Here is a 24,621-nt window from a genome sequence, read left to right as displayed (position 1 = left end):
TAATTAATAAAGGTAATTTCAACATTTTTTTTAATCTCAGATTTCAGACTTTCTTCCCTCATAAACCTCAGTTTGTAGCTCACAATTTGTACTTTTTTTCTTGCAATTCTGAGAAAAAGAATTAAGAATTGTGAGATACAAACTCACAATTCTTATTTTTTTTTCTTTTTTTTTTTTGCGAATGTAAGCTCATGAACTGTTATATATAAATTCACAATTGAGGTGTAAACTCAGAATTCTGAGGAAAAAAGAATTATGAGATGTAAAATTGGAATTATTGCAATATTATTTTTAATTTTTTTATTCAGTGAAATATCAACCCGGAATTATTGCAAGAAAAAAAAACAACAACAAAAAAAAAAAAAAATTGTGAAAAAAAAAGTCTGAATATGAGATAAAAAGTCGCAACTACTTAATTATATTAAATTAATTATATTATTATTTAGTATTATATGAATTATATTAAAAAAAAAAAAAAAAAAGATGTAAACTCAGAATTATGAAAAAAGAGAGAAAGATTCATAATTCAGAGAAAAAATGTCAGAATCCCGAGTTTATATCTCACAATCCTGACATGTTTTTGTCAGAAAAAAAAAAAAAAATCTCAATTACTTTTTATTTATTTATTTATTTTTATTCCATGGTAGAAATTGGCTTCCATACAATACTGTATTAAAATTCTAGAAATATACAATCCTTGTATACAATCATTTTAACAAATGACCCTGGGCAAATTCTTACCAATATCCCCACCATAATAGACCTCGCATCTAATTCATGCAGTTAAAAAAAAATAAAAATAAGAGAAAAAAGATTTTGGTTAATATGGGTGGGCTAAATGACCAAAATTCAAAGTGCAGTATGAAATGTATAAATTACTGACACCAACATTTTGAACAGTGGTGAATGAATCAATTGTGCTCAAAGCCCAGATTTCTCTTCTGGTAGAGAGCCAGTGTGAGCCAATAAAAACCAAGAGAGCTGGTGCAGAGAAAACAACTGAACTGAGATATGGACCATATTTTAGCACTGTTCATTTTACTATGGAATGTTTTACTGGTTTTATTGTTATGAAGAAAATAACATTGTAGCTGTGTGCAGTGATCCGGCAGCATCCAATCAGCGATATTTCAACAAGCCTTAAATCATTCCCTCCCACAATGTCCTCTTTAAACTTCTCAGGACTGAGGAGATCCATAATATCTGGAGAAAGCAATTGGTTAGCATTTCTGTTCATTCAATGTAGTTGCTCACTTTTTTAGCTCAACTCCTGAGCACAAATTCTATGTGAATAATTTTATTCTGCAGGAAAATGACATGATGGTGCTGACTGGCCAATAGCACAATTTTGATTCCAAGAATCAAATAACTCAAAAAAAAAAAAAAAAAAAAAAAAAAAAAAAAAAAAAAAAAAAAATCATGGTTTCCACAAAATATCAAGCAGCACAACTGTTTTTAACATTGATATTAGAATGTTGATTTCTGAAGGATCACGTGACACTGACGACTGGAGTAATGATGCAAATATATGAAAATAGAATTAGTTAATTTGAATTTTACAATATTTCACAATATTACTGCTTTTACTGTTTTATTTTTAATCAAATAAGCAGCCTGTGAGCATAAGATAATTCCTTCAAAAACAATAGAAAACATTTTTACTTTTAAATGGCAGTGTATTTAGATTGCAAAATGTATTTATTTATTTATTTATTTATATGAGAACAATGCTTTGAAGAACCAGAAGGTGTAGTTACAACATCTACCAGCAGCAGTGAACAAGGCCTTAACCCTTAACACAGACCTGCAACACCACATGTCAATTAGGCAGCCAATAAGCATCTTCCAAAAATGACATGTGACCATGAACTTGCACTAACTTCCTATTCACCTGTGAAAATACTCGCTTAATTTTATGTATTTGTGTTTTTCTGATCGTTAGGATGTGGTTAGATTAATAAATGCAATTATTAAATTGCTATTTGGAAACAGCTTGTGGATTAATTGATTTTCCAATGCAGATGTCATGAAAAGGAATCCTGCTATGAAGAGACAGTACAGGCCTGCAGTTTGGGTGATGGCTTTTCTTGGTAAGTCAGTCTTTTTTTCAAAGCATGTGGTGTAAATTTTATCATGTGTTTTGCATTCCAGGTTAAAGTTGGGACAGGTTGCTGCCAATTTGGGCTTGTATCATAATAATGGGAGTATTCACCGTAAACAAGTTATTGACGTAGATTTATTTGATGTGCATATGCAATGCTTGTTTGTCTTTCTCAGGTTGCTCTGTCCTGATTGTTCATTTTTTTATTATTTGGTCCAAAAGTCTGTACATGCAATGCTTGTTTGTGTTTCACAGGTTGCTCTACATCATCATCATTATGGCTTATTTTCTTTATTCCAGGTCAAAAAGTCATGTTTCTGTTTCCCTAAGCATGTTTTGTTGCTAATAATTTTATTATTTTAATGACATTTCTCATTTATAACATTTTGATCTTTCATGGTTGTTGTATCAAGCTGTCTAATGCAATATGTGTTATTTTATTTTTTTTATTTTTTGGCATTATTAATATATTTTCTTAGTGATTAGATCGTCACTCATCCTTATTGCAAGAATTTAATTATGTGAGATTTATATGTGTAAGTTATAGTAATGCAGGCAAAAAAAGTGCATTGAAATAATGCTTTTAATTTGTCCGCAACTTCCTCTCAGGTGTATCTTGTCTTCTTTTGGTAGCTTTTGCAGTCCAAGCATTTGCTATTATACATTCTGAAGTTTTTGTAGCTTTATAAAATGAGTTCTTCTTCTTCAGCTAGTGCGAATAATTGCACACGTTCCTTTGATGACAGTCACTATGATATTTGAAGAACTGAAATTACAAATGGTGTATTAATTTGCATTTATAAAGTAGAATGCAAAAAAAAAAAAAAAAAAAAAAAAAACGGGCCCAGGTGTAAATGCAACTTAAGATGGAGACCATTTTGCATAATCAGGGCTACATTTTCCGAAATCTTCTTAACGCTTTTCGTTCTCAAGTTAGACCTTAAGCTGTACCTTCTCGTTAATATGTGTTTCCCGAAATGTTCCTAGTTAAGTATAATTTCTATAAGTCATAATTTCGTAAAGTTGGTCTGGACCACTCTTAGCTATTCCTTATGTTCACAGTTCTTTACGTTCCAGTCTATACGAATATAATCCTCAAGTTGTAATACAGTGTTCAGTTAGGCTAACTGAAGTGTTTTCATGCAAAGTATAAAATTGTTATGGTGATGGTTGTTAGCTTATATTATCCAAAGGTACATCAGCTGGCAATCCATTTGGCAGTAAAGGCTTAGGATTCTATTAAAAGGGAATGAATGTGGTGGGGAGTTTGGTCAAACTATGGCAGCGATACAGTATAACAGAAATTAGTGATTTACACCAGTAATGTGATGCAGCTGCTGGGCAATCATTCCTGGTTGTGGAGTAAATCGAAACACTATGGGAAATATATTATGGTATATACTGGCAGTTGGTTATATGCATGATACGTTTGGGCATGAGGTTGTGGGTTCATGCATTCATTTAGAAATTATATCAAATATCCAGGGATGGATTTAGTTTGCAATCTGGATTATTTTTTATAAGATCTCGTCAGTCCTGATAAATGCAATTTACCTTCTGTTTTACTTTCTGTTGGATTTGTGTAGGCCTATATTCTTTTTTCCCCCTTTTGTTAAAAGCTGTTAAATTATAAAGCAGTGTCTCATATAGGTTTTTCCCTTGTATTTTCTGTGGTGAACACTGGGATGTGCTTTGAGCATATACTGAAAAAAAAAAAAAATAAATTATAGTCTGAATTGGATATCGATATCTGAATTGTAAGTCGCTTTGGATAAAAGCGTCTGCTAAATGTAATGTAAATGTAATATATTTTTCTTTCTTGGTTTTCTTTCCTGATGCGATGTATGTTGCAAAGTGAAAGTAAAAGTTTTACACAAGTTTGTTGCAGTCTAACAGGAAAGAGTTCCATGTACTTATTTAAAATCAACACTTTTTTTTTTTATAAAGAACACTATCTCATTTAACGCACTGAAGCAGCCCATGCATGCAGTGAATAATCCATTCTCGAGCCATCGATATCAACTAATTGTGCACCACCGCGCCATGGACAGCACCTGGTAACGTGACACGTGAGAAGGTATACCTTAAGCAGACTCCTAAGGTATAGTTCGAGGAGCACGTCTAGGTATAGCTTTAGAGTCTTCGTAGCGCTAAGAGACAACATTATCGGGAAACGTACCCCAGAACTTTTGTAAAGAAGTCAACCAATCAAAATTAGACAAGACATGTGGCAGATAGTGAAGGTGTTTTTCAGTTGTGTGTACAAAATGCATCAGACAGTTGTGACGGGTGGAGAGTTTGAGCAGGTTGCAGAAACGCATGCAACTTCTGTCTCTGCTGTGTTAGATGGCAGTAATTGCGATATTGTATACATGCACAAGAAAGTAGCAGATGGAAATGGCATGATTACATGGCAGTAATGAGAAGAAAAAATATTTATATATATATATATATATATAGATATATATATATATATATATATATATATATATATATATATATATATATATATATAAAAACTACTTTTTTTAGCTCTTTCCAAACTTTCAAGGTCTTGAAACAAACAAAACATCTCACTCGTACCCCGAAGTGGCACATCGGCAAACATGTTTTGACTGTGCAGGAAACAGAACAGCATGAAAATAAGGAGTGTGTTGTTCATAAATTCTTATGGCTGAAAAACACCCATCTGTCCCTGAAAAACCTCCTTCACACCTTTCTGTACTTTGTCCCACTGTAAGCACCTTTTGTTTGGCCTGATAATTTGACAGCTGTACAATGTGCTCTGTCTCTGGAGGTCTGGAAATGCCTTCCCTGCTCAAAACTGCCACGATAACCTCTTTGGCCACTGGCCTCCATCACGTGTGTGTGTCATTATAAGTAACTATTGCGCTGGTAGCTGTCGTTAAAATAAATAAATAAATAGTTACAGGAGGTATGATTATCTAAGGGATGCTAATAAATCAAGGCTGTTTGGAATGCCATACTAACATACTATGCTTATTTTTTTCCCCAGTATATTGTATGCGTAATGTGCACAGTATGCTACTTTTAATCAAATGATCTACTATTACTATATGTGACAACATGGACTCAATTTGACCTTCCATTTCCAAATGACAAATTAATCAGTAGTGATATCAGCTATTTTATTTAGTCATTTTATCTCTATCTTGACTCATTTTTTGATGTACTGCCAAGAATCAAGAGCACTTTAAATTAATGTATTTTAAAAAAAAAAACCCTTAATAATTGTATTTCTGAGATAACTGGACTCCAGTCGAAGACTGCGAAGACCCTCTTGGAATTTCTTCTTTTTCAAACATACTGTACCATGTTCAATCTGCACCAGACTTCACATATATGACGACAGTCCTGGCCTGAAGTCATCTACATGCTAATATTTAATTACAATCATAGCGCCACCAGCTGAAAGCAGGAAGTTTGGCACATATAAATGACTGACATATTCCTCCTATATTTACCACTTTAAATGCATATTGCCCACCATTCATTGTCTTCCTAAGGCCACCAGAGGGCCCTTTCAAAGCTGCTTATATATATATAATTTATACACACTGTAAAAAGTTATGCAATTGTAAATAAAAGATTATAGGAGTATGTTTTACATGAAAATACTCTTTGAGTCTTTCTACTTCAAATTTTCACTTTTAATTCAGTGGGTTTCGTGACATTTCTTTGTAATTGATGGTCAAAGTAAATCATAGATCTATTTTTCACTTGCGTGTAAATATAATTTTTTTTTTAAATAAAATGACAATTTATTTAAATGATTTATTTATTTATTTCTTCACAACCTTCACAGATGGACCCTGAGCATACTATTTCACAAAAATATTTTTATTTATTTATTTATTTTTATTGCAGAGTATACTGCACAGTGTGAAGTACAGTAAGTAGTAATATAGTATTCCATTCTGAATATTGTTCAAGTGACCTTGAATTTGCAGTAGAGGCAGTTGGTTCCTGCATGTTGTCCCATGTTGCAGCATGTAGCCATTGGGCGGCAGCGATTGGATGGAGACCGGCTCTTAGTCACGCCCTTTAATTCAAGTATACAGCCACCCACTGTTCCTCTGTGTGCATGAATATGAATTACAATTCCATGCTTCAGCAGTCTTTGCGTCCTTGAGGAGATTTTCTTTTACCTGAACCTCCTTATTTTTCAATTACATAACCATGCATAGAAGCCATTATTGTAAAATTCTCATTCATTGAATCAACATTCAAGGCTTCCCTTCGGCTGAGAAACTGAGCTTTTAGATACCAGTAAGTGAGAGAGGAAATTTTAAAGCTGAAATAAACATTATGACTGCTTTCACTCCACGGTTTCAAAGATCTGAACATTAAAGGTAATTTATAATCTAAGGAGAGTTTAAAAATGCAAAATAAAACCCTTACACAAATTTCAATGCATTAGAGATAATGTTTTTAAAATAATATTTCACTCAAAAATCATAATTTTGTTACACCTCCATGTGCTTCCAAACCTGTATGTTTTTTTTTTCTTTTTCTCCTGTATATCTGATAAAAAAAAAGAATAGGAAAAAAAGAAAGATCATACAAGAATTTTAAAAGGTGTCTATATGATAATAATCTTGCTTTATTATTATTATTATTATTATTATTATTATTATTATTGAATAACTTTTATATATATATATTATATATATATACATATATATATATATAAGATATATATATATATATATATATATATATATATATAATGGTTTATTTAATGTAACCATAATTAGATTATCTCACAACATAAATGTAAAGCAAAAAATAATTCTAAAAAAAATAAAGAAAGCTATACATTAAAAATAAACTCAATCAACTTAAAACATAAAAAAAAATAAAAAAAAATAATAAATTCAATAGTTTAAGTCAGATAAAAAAAAAAAAATAATAATAAATTCAATAATTAATGACTTAAATTTCACTTGTATTAAATTTTGACTTCAGAAAACTTGTTTTTTTGTTCCAAGTTGCATAGTTTATGTGCATGGTGCTTTATGATCATTTTTCTGTTTGACAGTTTTGTTTTAACCAAAGAAAGAAAGTTTTACAGAAGAAAGAAAACCTATAAAGAAAGGTGTACATATTAGAAACAGTACTGGCATTTTTAGGTGAACTATTCCTTTAACAGCATTACCAAGGTCTTAGAATGTAACAAATTCATCCTCAGGAATTGCAGTGCTTACATAAATATTAATATTGCAGAGAGAGAGAGAGAGAGAGAGAGAGAGAGAGAGATTGATTGTGTATCTTTATGTGATGTGGTGAGGGCTGATGGGTAATTATGGCTGTGCTGAGTGAGGGGCCTCCCCTACTCTGAAATACAGAAGCACTTTCACTCTTCTGTAATCCAGACACCACACGCCTGATTTCATAAGTTGCAGTTTTGGTAATGTGCTGCAACCCCACATAGTGAAATGGAGAAATATCGTAATAATCCACTTATCAGGAAAGAGCACATTCCGATAATCCTGCCTGCTAAAATGGACCACTGTTCTCATTACTACTGCATTAGCTGTTGTCCCAAGTCCCTCCTGCGATGTTTCATGATGGAGCTGCCGTGTGCAAAAAGTAGAGGTGTCTCTTTGAGAGCAATCTGCTCCACGGCTGACATGTGCCATGGAGTAAGAATTCAGAAAATGACATCCACAAAGACAGTTTAAAATGCATGTACATTTTCCTGTCTCCGAGCTCTTCCTGCTCTGAGACAACTGTGTGTTTATGTGTAAGGTTTGAATGGAGGAGGTTTATTTTATTGCTGAGACTCGTGGGTTTAAGGTTCTTGTAAGTGATTACTCATGGAACTCTCTCCAGTGTTTCCTCTGCAGACCACCGCTGATGCAATACAGAATAATCTTTGCATACTGAATTAAGGTCATTATTGTTCTCGGCTTAGCTGATTTTGTTGCTGGATTACTGACTTGGTGTGTGGTGCTGTGGATCTCTCAATTGGGAGGCCAGGAAATCCTGTAATTGCGAGCTGATGTGGTGTTGAAATGCATTTATTGCACATCAGAATGTCGTCTAAATCACAGGAATGGTCCTGATGCCTTTTCAATGCAGGAAAGCATGGCATCTTGATCACTATGGCTATTTACTGTGGATTTGACCCTGTTCAGTGCCTTTGTAGTCCATATAAGTCAGTGTAAAGACAGAACATGCTACTTGTTAAAAAATTAAGAGAAGCCATTTTAGTGCTTGTTGTGGCAATTGCCTTATTGGCAAAAACCTTGTGGTCTTAACTAGTGGTTGGGTTTTCCATTGCCAATGGACTGTATGTGGAATTCAGTTTAAAGGCAGTAGTTAATGGACAGTTGATGTACAACATTCTCACTGTATGTGGAATTCAGTTTAAAGTTGTATGAGTCTCTTAAACTGTGTCGAAGATAACAAGGTCTTACGGGTTTGGAAACAGGTTTACATGCATGCAAGGTCAAAAAAGTTTTCTCAAAAAAATCTATTTAATTTCACCTCATGATTCGTAAATGACTTGTGCGAAGCAGTTCAAAGAATCAGTCTCTCTAAACCCCTCCTTTCCATGAGCCCTCACTGCTGTGATTGGTCAGATGGCACAGTCCTTTGTGATTGGTCCAGAGCCATAGAGAGATTGGCTCTGGATTGGTCTACCGTGTACAGAGCATGTCGGAAACGAAACAACCATTCCCATGACGGAATGATAGCCCTGGAGACTTGTCAATATAGAAAAGATGGTATGGATTGTACCTTACCAATTTGAGCCGGAGTGATGTTAACCACACTGAAATTTTAATGTTTGTGGGTGGGCAAGTTGGCAATGTACAACGTGGGCAGACATTATGCAAATGTGTTAGTTCATGACGTAGAGACGTAACAGAATAAGATTTGAATTCCTGACGACTCGTTTAGGCGATTGCGAGCCGACCCCCTTTTTTTTTGATAGACAATGACTTTATTTATTGTGCACTGTCGGCTTCACAACTTCGTATATAGTTAATGTTCACATACAGTTACATGACACACTGCATGAAAGGTTATATTCAAAAAGGCATAATAGGTGCACTTAAAAATAAATAAATAAAATAAATAAAATTAACCTTTTTTTCTGGCTCAGTGCATGAGAAAATACTGAAAATGGTTATTTTATAACACTTAAATGTGTATTTTGGATGTTGTCTCTCCACTAGTTTAAAAGAAGACAAGTTATGGAAGCATCTCAGAATCGACCATTGTATGAAAAAGGTTTTGGCAAATTAATGATGCTGTTTTTTTCATATTTAATCTGTGATTCAATCTTGTTTAAAGGTGCTGTATGTAGGATTAACACCGAGTGGTTGAACTAGCTATTGTAATCCAAATTCAAAATATAGGAGAGGGGTTTTTTTCACCTGGCCCCTCTTCCTCAGACTTGATGCACACGCAGGTTGCCAGATTGACGACACAAACAGGAACGAGCGCACTTGACGATGAATGAAATATGAAAAATATGAAATACTGTATGCTGTGTTTTCCGCCAGGTGGCAACCCGGGGTGCCGAAATACAATTGGGTATACTGGCAGTATACCCAATACAGAATAACTTACTGTAGAACTGTTTTTCAGATAAACAAGTATGTTAACTTAGCATGTTTCTTAAATATCTGCAAACATATTATGGTATTTTTATGCTTTAGTTGAGTCAAAATCAAAGGCGAAAACACCTTTAAGTTTGACAAAAACAACTTTATTAAATTTCTGTCTTTCCCCATTTAAGTACTGTATGTGAATCTGTACACATTACTGGAAATAGCCACCCAGGGGCATTACTAAGATGTGAGTGACTTGCTAAAAAAAAGACTTTGTCTATATTTGTGAGTGTGTGTGCATGGAGCTACGTGAAATGATTTGATTCATACTGACGGGTTATGACCTTGTATACTGGCCTTTAGTCAAAAATCTCAGAAAACACAGATAGACTTCCACTAACTGATGCTAACTCATCTTGCAACTGCACTAAGCTCTATTTTCTTAATAATTCATATTCACATGCTGTATAACTGTGGGAAACAGCAGTGTGTCTGTATGTTTATGTTTTCCCTATATATCTGTGTACTGTAATCAAGAAGCAAAAGCTGAGATGCAGTGAGAGAATATAGCAGCTATGTGCAAGTGGCTACATATTGAGAGTTCGATTGAACGAGTGTTTTCTGGAAACAGCCTGGGGCCAGACAGAGGCAAAAGGAACAGAGCGGCGGGGTTGAGCTGCACAACAATCAGCACACACACAATCAAGCCTTTTTTGTAGGAGTTTTATTTGTAGTTTTGAAAGAGTCTTGGGGCTGTTTGCACTGATGATGGACAGAATGAGAGACACGTTTGTTCTTGCTTTGTTTTTTAAAAGGAATTGTGTAAATTGTGAGTCAACATTGTGAGTGCTGGGAAACAATTACTAACAATTAACGGTTCTCACTGTGTGGATGGTATTAACATGACCAGAGGATTGAATTTGAGTGGAATGATCCAAACCAAACCACTATTATTTGTGTACTTACAAGTTGAAATTGAGGATGTCATTTAGTTGAGTGGAAAGAAAATATTTAACATTTAAAATATGAAATTTGGAAATGTAAAATATTTAAAGTAAACAAAACTGTCCAAAGTACAGTGCTTTATAGACTGGAATGATTCAAGTTAATAACAGTTTTAGACTGTTTTGCTACTTTACTGTACTTTATTCAGTTTTATCTTAGTTTTTTTAATTCAGTACTATATTAACAGCTGTTAATATAAAGTCTCAAATGGTTATTATTTGGACAAATAAGTTAATAAATAAATAAAACATGCCACAGATTCTGTAATGACAGTAATGATATCAGATGCCATGCTTTCAACATGATGTGTATAGATAGATTATATATTATGCAATGTGTAATCTCTGTTGTGGTTTTGCATGTGTCAGACCTGCTTTAACAGATGATTTCCATCCTCTTGCCCCCCTCAGCGCTGTCCTGCTGACCCAATGGGTCACTCATCTCGCCTTGAGGGTGAACATGGACTTTTAAATGTGCCATGTCCTTCCCAGCAGCCAAAGTTAGTCTCATAGACACGGAGTCTTTGTGGGCACATGACCTGAGATAACCTCCCTCGTCTTCCTCTGTCTGTCTCTGCTCACTTCTCTCCCGTATGTCCTGCTTTCCGCTTGAATCTGTCACATGTTTGTCTTAAAGGACACTGGGTTTGTATCTTCCCAGCGGTTTTGGTGTTAGTGAGTCACCAAGACAAACCCAGGGACACGTCTGCAGTCCCTCATCCTCAAGCGGAGACCTTTATTTCTTGTCACTGACACGCTCTATTTCAGGGCAGAGACTTGAACAGCCCTGATCCACTGTATTGATGGTTTAGAACCAAAGGCTGTTCTATAAACCCTCTTTTGTCCCACTGACCAGGTTGCCAGCAGACTGAATCTCTTCTCTGACAGACTCTCTGACTTATGCAGCACTGCTGAACATTTATGCAAATGTAGTCAGGCCCCCATGAAAACCGCAGGCTGTCCTGCTAAAACGTCCTCCATGTACTTACAAGGTGAATGTCATTTAGCTGAGAGGGAATACAATATTTAACATTTAAAATATGAAATTTGGAAATGTGAAATATTCAATACAAACAAAGCAGTCAAATGTAGTGCTTTACAGACTGAGATAAATTTGCTGGAGGGGCTCAAGTTAATAACAATTTTTGACTGTTTTGCTTCCAGGTTAATCATTTTATGATATTAGCTGCATTTTACTCTCTAACACAGGAAAAATGTGAGACATATGAGCATATCTTAATTGGGACTTAAAGGAAGGGTAGGTGATTTCGGAGAGGCTAGCAAGAGCAAGCTAGCTTTGATAGCATAAGATCCCACCCTCCCTGCAAATCACTCTCCAAAGCCACGCCTCCTCCAAAACACACGACCAGAGGCTAATCAGTGGCACCATGAGAGATGGCGTTGGTAGATAGTTTAATTCAAGATAATAAAGCAATGCTGTCAGATTACCTCATGTCTCATTCACCAGTGAGAAAACATTACAGTACAAAACAATAATAATGCCTTCTATTCTCTTGGTCTGCAATAGAGTAATAGAACGCACTGATGACGTATCATGTCTGCATGAACTGGGTGCATGGAGTTATGCAAATGGCTTATAGTAGCCTTTGGAGCGAGGGATATGATTGGACGAACATTAGATGGTCCTATGCTTTCCACAGATGATATAAATACATATATTTAGACCACTTAACTTAGTGATTGCTATTCTAATGTAAAGAGACTTTCAACCAGCATAACAAAACAATTTTTTGAACCAAAAAAGAGGTAGCCTAAGGTTATATGATTATGCTTGAGAAATGCAGTCAGCACTCGGTTATTGGGAATACACACCAATATATATATATATATATATGTATGTGTGTGTGTGTGTGTGTGTGTGTGTGTATATATAATTTTTTTGAATATATATATATATATATATACAGTACAGGTCAAAAGTTTGGAAACATTACTATTTTTAATGTTTTTGAAAGAAGTTTCTTCTGCTCATCAAGCCTGGCATTTATTTGATCAAAAATACAGAAAAAAAAATTGAATATTGTGATATATTATTACAATTTAAAATAATTGTTTTTAAAATTTATTATACTTTAAATTATCATTTATTTCTGTGATGCAAAGCTGAATTTTTAGGATCATTATCACATGATCCTTAAGAAATCATTCTAATATGATGATTCATTATCAAAGTTGGAAACAGTTCTGCTGCTTAATATTTTTTCAGAACATGTGATACTTTTTTAGGATACTTTGATGAATAAAGTATAGTAAAAAAAAAAAAAGCTATGTTTTTAAAATATAAATATTTTGTAATAACAATATACACTACTGGTCAGTAATTTGGGGTCAGTAATTTTTTTTTCTTTCTTTTTTAAATAAAATCAATACTTTTATTCAGCAAGGATGTGTTAAATTGATAAAAAGTTATAGTAAAGAAAATATATTATTAGAATATATATTATTAGATTTTGTTTTTTATTTTGAATAAATGCAGTTCTTTTTAACCTTTTATTCATCAAATATATTAGACAGCAGAACTGTTTCTAACACTCATAATAAATCAGAATATTAGAATGATTTCTAAATGATCATTTGATAGACTGGATGTTACATGTGACACTGAAGGCTGGAGTAATGATGCTGAAAATTCAGCTTTGCATCACAGGAATAATTTTTTTTTTTTTTTTTTTTATTTAAGTATATTCAAATAGAAAACTATTATTTTAAGTTGTAATAATAATTCACAATAATAATGTTTTTTCTGTATTTTTGATCAAATGAATGCAGGCTTGATGAGCAGAAGAGACTTCTTTCAAAAACATTAAAAATAGTAATGTTTCCGAACTTTTGACCTGTACTGTATATGAAAGAATATATTAGTTGCATTCAACTCTCCACCAACACCATCTCTCATGGTGCCGCCGGTTAGCCTCTGGTCATGTGTTTTAGAGGAGGTGTGGCTTTGGAGAGTGATTTGCAGGGAGGGTGGGATCTTATGCTATCAAAGCTCTATATATATACTGGGTTTTTCCTACATTGAAAATTTTTTGGCTATATATATATTGTTTCTATATATATCAGAGAATATATATTATATATATATATATATAGTATATATATTATGGGTTTTGTGAGTGAAGCATATATAATTATTCTATATATTATTTTACGAGTGGCGCGTTATTTGATTTATTTAGTTTATTTATTTTTGCAAACAGTCTAAAAAATCTAAAACCGCTTCGGCAGATGCAATGTTTTAAAAAGAGAGAAGTGGAATCACTACTCTTTTCCCTATGAGAAACACCTTGTGACATTTGGCACGTCAGGAAAGTTGCAAAAACTAATTATCTCGGTCTCCTTATTACGCGAGTATTATCCAGTAATGAGGATTTGTTGAATATCAAATGAATGGAAAGATGAATCAAAATTTCTTCACTTGGACATTGCTTTATTCAAACATGTGCAAACATTACACGGCAATTACGGGTATGTATAGGCTTTGGACATTTAGAGCATATCTCAGGGTTTATCTCAGGGTTAGTTAATGTTAACATTTGTAACATCATAAACACAAATCTTAAAAATTAAATTTCATTAAAAACCTCTTAGAAAATATTAATATCTTCAACAATCTAACAAACTCTTAAACATCAAATGAACGTTTATAAAGGAACAATACATGGAAGAATATTAATAAATTAGTTTGTGTGTGATTCATGATATGATTCATTTATTTTAAACCGAATCTGTTGTGTGTGTGTGTGTGTGTGTGTGTTTCAGATCAGTTAGACTTTGGGCAGAGTCAGGTTGTGAACTATTATCTGGGTTATGGCATTGAAGTATGGTTCAGCTCCAGGCTTTAGGCCAACACTAACTCTTTCCTAAGTCTCTCTCTCTCTCTTTCTCTGTGTCTCTCTCTCTGTCTCTCTGAATGATAAATTAATCAGACCTACTATACCAACTTAAATCCATAATGTTATTGCTTTGCTGTGATTTTGTTAATTTTCACACACTAAATCCCTTTTAATTTCAAGTTTCCTTAACCTTTCCTAGATTTCTCCTTGTAGTTTGCAGGTGTCTTTATCTTTGCTTGCTTGTGTAACTCACCATCACAGCTTTGCAACATGTACCATTTCCTTCGATCACAGATGTGATCAAGCAAATAGCAAACAACAGAAGTCACTAACACCATGACATGACTGGAGCACATTTGAGTTGAAAAACAACTTATGATAAATTGCTTGTGCTGTTCCTCATTTGTAAGTGTAGCTTTGGATTTTTGGATAATAACAATATATTAGTAATTTAAAACAGCTTTGTGTTGGCTTTTCTGCTTTCCATCTGTCTCTTTTTGGGCCATGATTCAACTGTTATTTTATTTTTATTTTCTGGCAGAATCTCTTCTTCTGTCATTATCTGATTGCAGGCTGTATGTCATTCTCATGTGTTTTTTTTTTTTTTTGGTGACTAATGTATATATTTTCTATTTATCTTTTATAAGGAACAGTTATTTACATTCCAAGCTTAATCTCCTTCTTGGGAATGGTTGTGTTTGTCTTTGTGTCACTTTAGCATATGAATGTGAACTCTAATTTATAGATGATTTAGCAGTCATAAATAAACATCTCTATAATGATGAATATAGCTGCCAAATTAATCTCTACTGTGTTTAACAAACTTCCTTTTTGAGGACGGAGGGACAGCCTGTCTCATAAATAAAGAAAAGGACATCAAACTGTTACACCTGAATTACAGTTACCTTGTGTGCATTGTGGTAGTATGATTTGTAGTGTTCCTCTATTACTGATTGGTCTGTCAAAATCATTTCTGAGCTGCTGTACTGCTGCCACTTCTTTGTATTGGTACTTTAACACAATAGAATATCAAACATGTTTTGTTTCTTCAGTGATATAAAAACATTTTTAGCACCGGACTCCCACACACAGATGTTTCTAACAGTTGGAGCTGACCAGAGAGGGAGTATAGACAAATGAATAATCATGAAATCACAGAATAATGGACACATTGATATTTGTGAACAATTAGTAGTGCTTTCAAAGGCGAGGTTTGGATATGGATAGTTTTCACGTATAACTATGCTTGATCTGTGCATATTTCTCTCCTGATCCAGACATGAAAACTTTATAATTGAAAAAAAAGCAGTAGCATGAATAGAGGACTTGAATTTTAGCTGGAAGATTGTGGATTATTTTCATTTTTCAGTGAACTATTCCTTTAATATCAAAGATGGAAATTGAAATGTGTTTTTCCAAGTTACATAAATTTATAAGGTTCATCAAAGAATGCAGCATAAAATAAAAATCCATTTTACTTGAACAAAAGTTAAAGGAAAACGAGTACATGTTATTCTAAAGAGGAAAACAAAAGTTTTCCCATAATCCTTCATAAAAATGAAACAACTTTTGTTGCCTTTAAAATTACTTTTCAACTGATGTAACCAAGGCCAATAATATCTTAGCCTACTTTTGACAAACCAATCTAAACCTGATGGGGGGAAAAATCATGCTCCATCTTTTATTATTTCCCGCTGAATGTTTTGTCACTTGCAAATTAAATGTGTTGCAATGCATATATTGTCTTGAAGGTCAACAAGAAATCATAGTCTTTCCAAATACTTATTTCTGGTTTTATTGTGTATGATCAATCATTGGATATTTTTCCAAAGAAATAAGGTTTTCGTTGTAATGTTTAATCAAAATGTAGTAACTTACTTCACAAGAAACAACTTTTCCTTCTGGTTGAATTCACAAATCCCTCTTATTTTTCAGCCTTTCCCTTTCATTTACCTGTCACCTGTTTCATGTGGCCTTCAAGCACAGAAGTATTTAGAACAAGTGAAAGAATATATTTAATCTTCTAATAAACTGTGAGTACAAATGTATGTCTCTTGTACTCTCATGCACACAGAGTAACACGGTCACGCTCGTTGTAATTAGCACCCTTTGAGTAATGGGCTGATTCAGCCTGGAGGTGTTGTGCCAAATCAGCACTCAGATAAGTTTCAGCTCCTTCAGGAACGTCTGTTTATAACGGCTTGCCAACCAACACCCCCCCAACACACACACACAAGCCCTGTTCCTGCCCTTTAGTAGTGCTGAAAGTGTAATGATTTTGTTGTGAATCATGTGTGTGTGTATGGACTATATCCATAAAGATGCTTGGGGTACTGCAGAACATATATTAGCTTTAGAACAAGAACTGGACAGAGCATCCAAAACCTAACCTAATGTGCACTGTCAGTATAATGACACAAGCTCTTGATCCCAAGTTGCTTGTATCTCTGGAAGAAACGGAAAGAGCATGTTAGGGCTTTGCATAACTGAGTTTACTAGGGTTGTTATTTAATTGAGTGTGATTTAATTATTATTATTATTATTATTTTAAAAGTGTGGTTAAAAAAAAAAAAAAAAAAAAAAACGAATGTAATTAATCATGCCAGGTGACCCATGCAAGCAATTCAAGCTTGAAGTACAACCAACATTTAAAAAAATATTGCATACTGCATATCGTCGCTGCCCGATGAAACTCACGTATGTCCAAAACGGTTACTTTTCAGGAAGTGAAAAAAACACCGTATTTCAAAAGCAGTTGAATGTAGCGTTGTCATACTTGGTACGGCATCTTTACATGTAACCATATTCTTGCCAGTGTAATGATATAATCCACATTTGACCAAAATTGAGTTTAAATGGACATACGTGCATATTTTACAGTAACGGTGGTCGATACCCGTTCTTCCAATCATTAATTAGAATGGCCAAGTCGCGTTTCATATTGACAGATGAATACGCTCAGTTTATTAAATAGCCTACGTCTTAGTTTATTAAATACGCTTAGTTTATTTAATATTAATTATAAATTTATTAAATGTCTCTTGCAAAACTATGAAGGGACAATGAATCAATACACTGACATGGTAATGCTAGACATTTACTTTGTTTGCACAGTCCTACCATAATTTTGTCACTCCTAGACGTACGTCTGGCGTCAGGGGGGAAACGTTTACCTCGATGAAGGAAAGTCATTGTCTCACCAGGCTATGTTTATTTGGCAATGTATTGCAGAAAAGAAAAGTGAAACTTCACGAGACCGGCGAGATGCTTCCACAGGGTGGGAGGTGCGTGGCGTGATTGACAGCTTTGACACCAAATGGATATACGTGAAAATCAGATGACATGATTTCACAACTTTTCATTGGCCATTTAGATATGTGAAGCATACTGTATACGGAAATGAACCTGGACATTCAATCCGTCGAAAAAACTCAAAATCGGCAAAATGGACATACGTGGTTTTCATCGGACAGCGACGATATTCTGAACATTGTTTAAATCTAACCTTAAAGCCAATAAGATTAATTCTGAAGCCCTTTTTATTGACTGCACTTTATTTATCTCGAATTTGTCAGATTTTTACACTTGTATTACATTGAAAGAAGTTAAAACTAGTTAAAAATCTATTAGTGCAGTAAGGCACTATATAAATATTTGAAAAACAAATCTTAAAGGAATAATTCATCCAAAAATGAAAATTTGCTGACATTTCACTTGGGTCATCTAAGATATAGCTAAGTTTGTTTCTTCACTCGAACAGATTTGTGGAAATTTAGTGTCAGATGTGATGACTTTTTCACTGGAGAAAGCAATATGGACTCTTTCCAGAAGCAACGGTTTAAAATAAAAAATGTCTTGATGACAGAATTTAAATTTTTGGGTGAACTATCTCTTTAAGTATTTTTAACACCATAATGTTAAAGACTTTACCTTTTTTCTCTTAGTGTATTCAGTGTTGCTGTCTGCTATAGTATTTTAATGACTTTATTTTGGGGACTTTTCTTAGCAAATACTGATATTCACAGTTGATTAATCGGCATATGGTATAATTTATTAAAATTTCTACTTCACTGACAGCCTTAGAACTGACACATCACTTCACTCGTTTTTGAGAACACAGACAAATGTGATTTGTGTCGGTGCGTTCAGGGTGTGTACAGGTGCACGTCTCTCTCTGTAATTGCGTTTGTGTTCCAGTGGTGTGTTGACTGAGTAAACACCCTTCAGATGCAGCATTGGCAGCTACGTCCTTGTGACAGTAAGGACACATTAATCCTTTGTGCAACAAAAGAAATTGAGATTCCACTCCTTGCTGTTTGTTTGTATTTTGAAGTCTCATTTGCAAGCTTTAAAAAAATCATCATCTTTACTCATGTCCAGATTGCAGTCAGAGACCACATACGTTTCTAAAAAAAAAACAAGCCAATGTTTTTAGATCGTTATTTGAATAACCATATAGATATAGTTGTAGAGGGCAGTAATTGCATTCTCTCCTCATTCTTTCTTTCATTTGTTCTTCATTCAAGAATTCTTAATACTGAGTCATTGAGAATACTAAATAATTAACAAGATTTGTGTTTCCCTAAAGAAATAGGCTAGCAAGGCACATGCAAACGCTAGTGCTTACTAGTGATCTCAGGAGAAAACATAAAAAATATTTTTTTGCAAACTTATATGAATTTATGATGTGATTTGTAGGAAAGTGTACAATATGTCATTAAAAAGAAAGAAAGAAAGAAAGAAAGAAAGAAAGAAAAAGAAAGAACCAAAAGAAAGAGAAAGAAAGAAAGAAAAAGAAAGAACCATAACAGTGTACCCCAACCTGACCTCTAATCCTTAGCAGTGAATAAGCAGTTTGTACAAAAATGTATGAATGGGACTGTATAAATTCATACAAATTCACCATCAGTTTGCCAATGGCACATCTAAGATTGCAAATCTACAAAACAAAGTTTGGATGGAGTTTATATGATACAATTCAAGCTAAAGTAATTGTGGGAAATTTTCTGGAAAATTTTCCATGACAACATCATGATTCATTTTCCACAGTATGTTTGGCTCTGTGGTAGATATTCTCCACCAGCTCATTTGCAAGCTATGAAAAAATCATCATCGTCATTGACGTCCAGGCTGGAGTCAGAGACCACATACTGTATGATTTTATAAATAAGCCAATCTTTTATTTATATTTGAGTAACAGAAACATTGAATGTATTAACATATCACCTTTCCTCGATCTTTCTTTCATATATTCTTCATCCAAGAATTCTGACTCATCAAAAATAAATAAATAAAAAAAGAACAATATTTGCATTTCCTAAAAGAAACAGGCTAGCAAGGCACTTGCAAACACTTTTTTTTTTTTTTTTTAATTTGTAAGTCTTTTTTCTTAAACCAGCTTGATGTTAATAGACAACTATAAATACTGTAAGCCATCCATTGGTTAATTTACCCCCAAAAGTGTAAACGCTTGAGTTCTATGGCAAAATCATAACACTGAGTTTGGGGCAGGAAGATGTACTGATAGGATGTTATGGATGTGTAATGTGCGCATGCGCAGGAAATGGGCCAGAAGAGAGAGTTTTAGTAAAGTCTTACATAACACGCAAACTGTCACCAATTCGTAAAAAAACTATAATTTAACAGACGATCTGTTTATCGAACCAGATCTCATGAGAAAATATAAGTATTTTACATAAGTTGCAAATTGTTATGAATTTGTAAAATGTGATTTGTTGGAAAATGTACGATTTGGAATAAAAAAATAGTATGCATGAAGCTGTACGCCTAACCTGACCCCGGAACACTAAACCTCAGTGGGGAATGAGCGGGTTGTAAATTCACACGAATTCACAACTAAGTTGCCAGTAGCAGACCCGAGACTGCAAATCTACAAAACAAAGTTTAAATGGAGTTTACACAATACAACTGAAGCTAAATTAACAGTAGGAAAACTTCCAGAAGTGAAAAGCAAAAGCAAACACAATTAAATATGCAAAAAAAATGATGGCAAATTACAATTAATTATGCACATATTAAAGGGGTCATCGGATGCTACATATCAACACACTGCTGCTTTGCAAGCCCTCCATGTTTAAGATGTCTCCCAATTCTGTTAAATGCATTCTGGACCACATTGTGCATAAATAAGTTCAGCTTTTGAGCTCTAGGCTGCAGGGTACATGGCTGCCTGACTAACCCTTAAGGCAGAGGGTGGTTACCATGCTAACAGGGGCCTCGACATAGTCAAAGCCAAGGTCACAGCGCCTGGAGGAATGGTAGATTAAATTGTGCAGTGGTCAGGGCTTTAATTCAATTAATCTGTGTGGAATGGATGGGTGTATGTGTGTGTGATGAGGGATAGAACTTAAGGTTATGGGGACACACAGCAGGACTCTCGAACATTGGATGGATAGATATTTTGCCCATCAACTCTTTGGCCCCAAATCCTGTGCCGACATCATGACCAGCTCGTGCTCTCAGACAAACAGCCTATAATTAAAAACAGCCTCATGGCTTATTAAAACAATACAGCCTGAAAATGCATTACACATGATGGGATGTCGTATTATTCATCTATTGTACAACAAAATAAATTACTATTAGTGCTAATGTGGTTAAAGTAACAAAATAAGACAGAGCACAAAAGAAATATCGGCGTTTTGGGTTTATAATGGCTCGGGAGAAACATTACAGCTACCGTATTTAATGAGATTTGTGCGTATCCTGTTTTTCCATTCTGACGGTTTTAGAGGACTTGCGAGCTCTTTGGGGGCTCATCATAAACCACAATGTCAAAAATGCTAGTTTTTTTTTTTTTTTTTTTTACTCATTTTGTTAAATAAAAGCAGAGATATTTACCTCGTTAAATCCAACAGGAGGCGTTTGCTTTGATAAGTAAAACCCTCATTTGCCAACGGACCTTTTGAGGGACTTCAATGAGAATCTGAATGTACGCCACTCGTCTTTTTGACTCCCTGTTCGTGCTGATGCAATCGCGGGCCAAATTGCTTCATTTGAAACGGTTTAATCTTTCCTCTTGCATTACCGTCAGATTCGCCTGATAACTTTTGGTCATTGTCGATTTGGACACGGCCCCTGTAAATTAGGTCATACCTTGTTTGCTACACGTCTCTTCTCTGGCTGACAAATTGATTTATTTCCTTTTGTAGCTGACGTGGGGTGCCAGATGGCTTGTAACGAACGGTTTACCTGAACTGGGGCTTCTCGTAACCAGAGCGGAATGGTTGAGGCACGTGTATTAGAGTGCGGGCCGGACCCTGGGCGAGGCCCTTGAATGGATGCATTAGGACTGAATGAAATGTTGATGGAGATGGAGGTTGAGTTGACTGACAGCCTTGGCCCAGTCATGCCGCCTCTCTGGTGAAGTACCAGCACTGTCAAGTGGAAAATAGAACACACACTCGAGAGCGTCTGCTTTTAAGCAGCACCGCCGGATCACCGGGAGTTTCAGCAGTGCAGGGGCTATGCAGAATGCTTGAGTGGTAGTTTTTTTTTTTTTACAGACTCTATCACACCTCTCATCTGAAAACATTGTATATAATAGGGCTTCAGCTTGGAGGTGCATGTCATGCTGGAGAACAGGTTCAAAATACAACTCCTCCTCAGTCTTTTTACTGCTCATATTTTGGTTACAGATTGCTTATGTGAGTGATTTTTGAGATAACATTCTGTGCAGCAATCTTCAAAGCTGTAGTAGAGTTCACATACGGCCGTAGCTGATATAGATTATTTAAATGACTTACTGGAAAACTTCTGATTCATCAGTGCAGCATTCTGTGTTCAAGTAGTTCTGTGTAATGACCCCTAAACCACACACCTGACCAACTATTTTCCTGCATATCTGTGCTAGTTTTGTGTCTCTGCAGCCTCTTTCTTTTAGTATAGTGTATTGATTTATTCATATTCATTTTCACACACACACACACACACACACACACACACACACACACACACACACACACACACACACACACACACACACACACACATATATATATATCACTGATTCTAAGGGACAAAACATGTCATACACACAAAAGCCCTTAAAAATGAAGAAATTAATCAAAATAAAAATACTTAGTTACATCTGAAGGAAATCTGTATACTGTATACCATTCATTGCTTTTATTTTTAAATAATTTATTCAGCATTATTTGAAATACATGCTCCATACTTGGAAATAATTTAACCTGTTCTCAGCATGAAGTCACAGTGTAAAACTGGCAAACAAAGTGTTGATATATTTTCTTATATTTTATAAAAACAGTGTTGAAGTCTCTGCGGTCACAGCTTCAACATGTCAACTCTGTCATCCCAGTGTAATAGTTTCTGTAAATAGTTGTGGGATAAATCTTGTAATTTTTGTTATGTTTATTAAGGCAGATACAACTGAGGAATAAAACTAAATTGATCCACTGTACAACATCTGGTTAATGTGCAAAAATATAATTTTTTTTTCTACTCAACTCATCAGATTTTATGTCTGGCAGATTTGACTTGTAAGATGAAGTTGACAAATGCTCACAAAACTCTTTATATAGTCTGATATAGTTTTTTTATTATTATTATTTGTATTCTCTTCACAACATTTAGAAATAAAAGTTTAATAAAACGTCAACAACAAAAATAGCTAGCCAGTTTAACTGATTATCTTAAAAGTCCATAGATATCGCTATTATTTAATACAGCAGTTAAACGTTCTCCGACAAGTGGAAGCGATGAGACCTGGTTTCCCGGGTTGGTCAGGTGACGTTCGACATATACCCTATTGGCAAACATAAGAGACGTTTCAAAAACATAAAAAAAATAATATTCTTATACCGACCCCAAACTTTTGAATTGCAGTACATGTATAAACAATACTAATTTATATATATATATATATATATATATATATATATATATATATATATATATATGTGTTATATTTACAGAATTATGCTTTATATAGATATCTTGATTTATTGCTTTTGACCCTACTTCCATATTCTGTGTCACTGACACACATGAAAATATCTGAAGACAACCGAGGCTCCTCTACAGAATCCTCCAAAATGAGGTCAAAGTGTTACCGGAGCAGCATTTTTATTAGGACGTTTCTCTTGGAATACTGGGTTGGCATGTGAGCAGCTTATACACTTATCTTAGATTCTGAACTGACTTACATGTTGGAAGAAGGTTTTTTTCTTCTTCTTTTCATCAGATTGCAGGTTGGCAGGTGTCCTGTGTTTGGTGTCGTGCAGCTGAAGGTGAACAATCCAGGCACTTCATTATAGTGTCTCGGGGTCTGATTGTTTTAAAGGTCAGGTAAAGAGGGAAGCCTCGCAGCGTTGGTTTGATCTCTCGCTTTCTTCTTTTTTGATCTGAGGTGTTGCCATGGAAAAATCTTCTCCCAGACACTCCTGGGCAAAGGTCAGACCTGAATCACTGACTGTTATCATACCTGAGATGAGCTCTTAAAAAAAACACCTGCAGAGACGGAGCATGATGTGCCGCTGTACTTCAAATTAGAATTCCAGCCTCACACTTATGGTTGGCAAAATTATAAACCCACACCATGAGTCTGAATCTGCCATAAGATATCTTGGTTCCTATTAAAAACTTCCAATTTTAAATATTGTTTCCATTACTTTTTTTTTAAATGGAAGAAATATAGACAAAGATCTTGGTTTCTGTTCAAAATAGAATGTTATGAATATAAATTTTTAATATTAAAATGACTGAATACTTATGAAATTTTTGCACAAAAGTTGTCAAAATTAAAATAATATTTCCAAACAATAATAAAAAGAAAAAACACATTCAAATATATTCTCTTTTAAAGATATTTTTTTATCTTTAAAAATATGAGATTTAGCTGCAATACGTCTATATATATACACTGTGTGTGTGTGTGTGTGAGTGTGTGTGTGTGTGTGTATGTATATATATATATATATATATATATATATATATATATATATATATATATATATATATATATATATATATATATATATATATATATATATCAAATAATACGATTAATCATAAATATAAGTTATAATATATGT

The 24,621-nt window shown here is 34.3% G+C and overlaps 1 long non-coding RNA gene across 1 annotated transcript; it reads left to right on the top strand.

Moving 5' to 3' along the window:
• The first annotated feature begins 1,838 nt into the window (after positions 1-1,838).
• LOC122148607 lies at positions 1,839-24,164 on the top strand. The gene is made up of 3 exons (XR_006162499.1): positions 1,839-2,090; positions 23,772-23,817; positions 23,937-24,164. It is a non-coding gene; the product is annotated as an uncharacterized LOC122148607 (long non-coding RNA).
• The last annotated feature ends 457 nt before the right edge of the window (positions 24,165-24,621 follow it).

Source organism: Cyprinus carpio, chromosome A18, assembly GCF_018340385.1.
Source record: "Cyprinus carpio isolate SPL01 chromosome A18, ASM1834038v1, whole genome shotgun sequence".
Lineage (NCBI taxonomy): Eukaryota > Metazoa > Chordata > Actinopteri > Cypriniformes > Cyprinidae > Cyprinus > Cyprinus carpio.
Note: the sequence above shows the minus strand (reverse complement) of the source record. Positions and strands in the feature narration are given on the sequence as shown.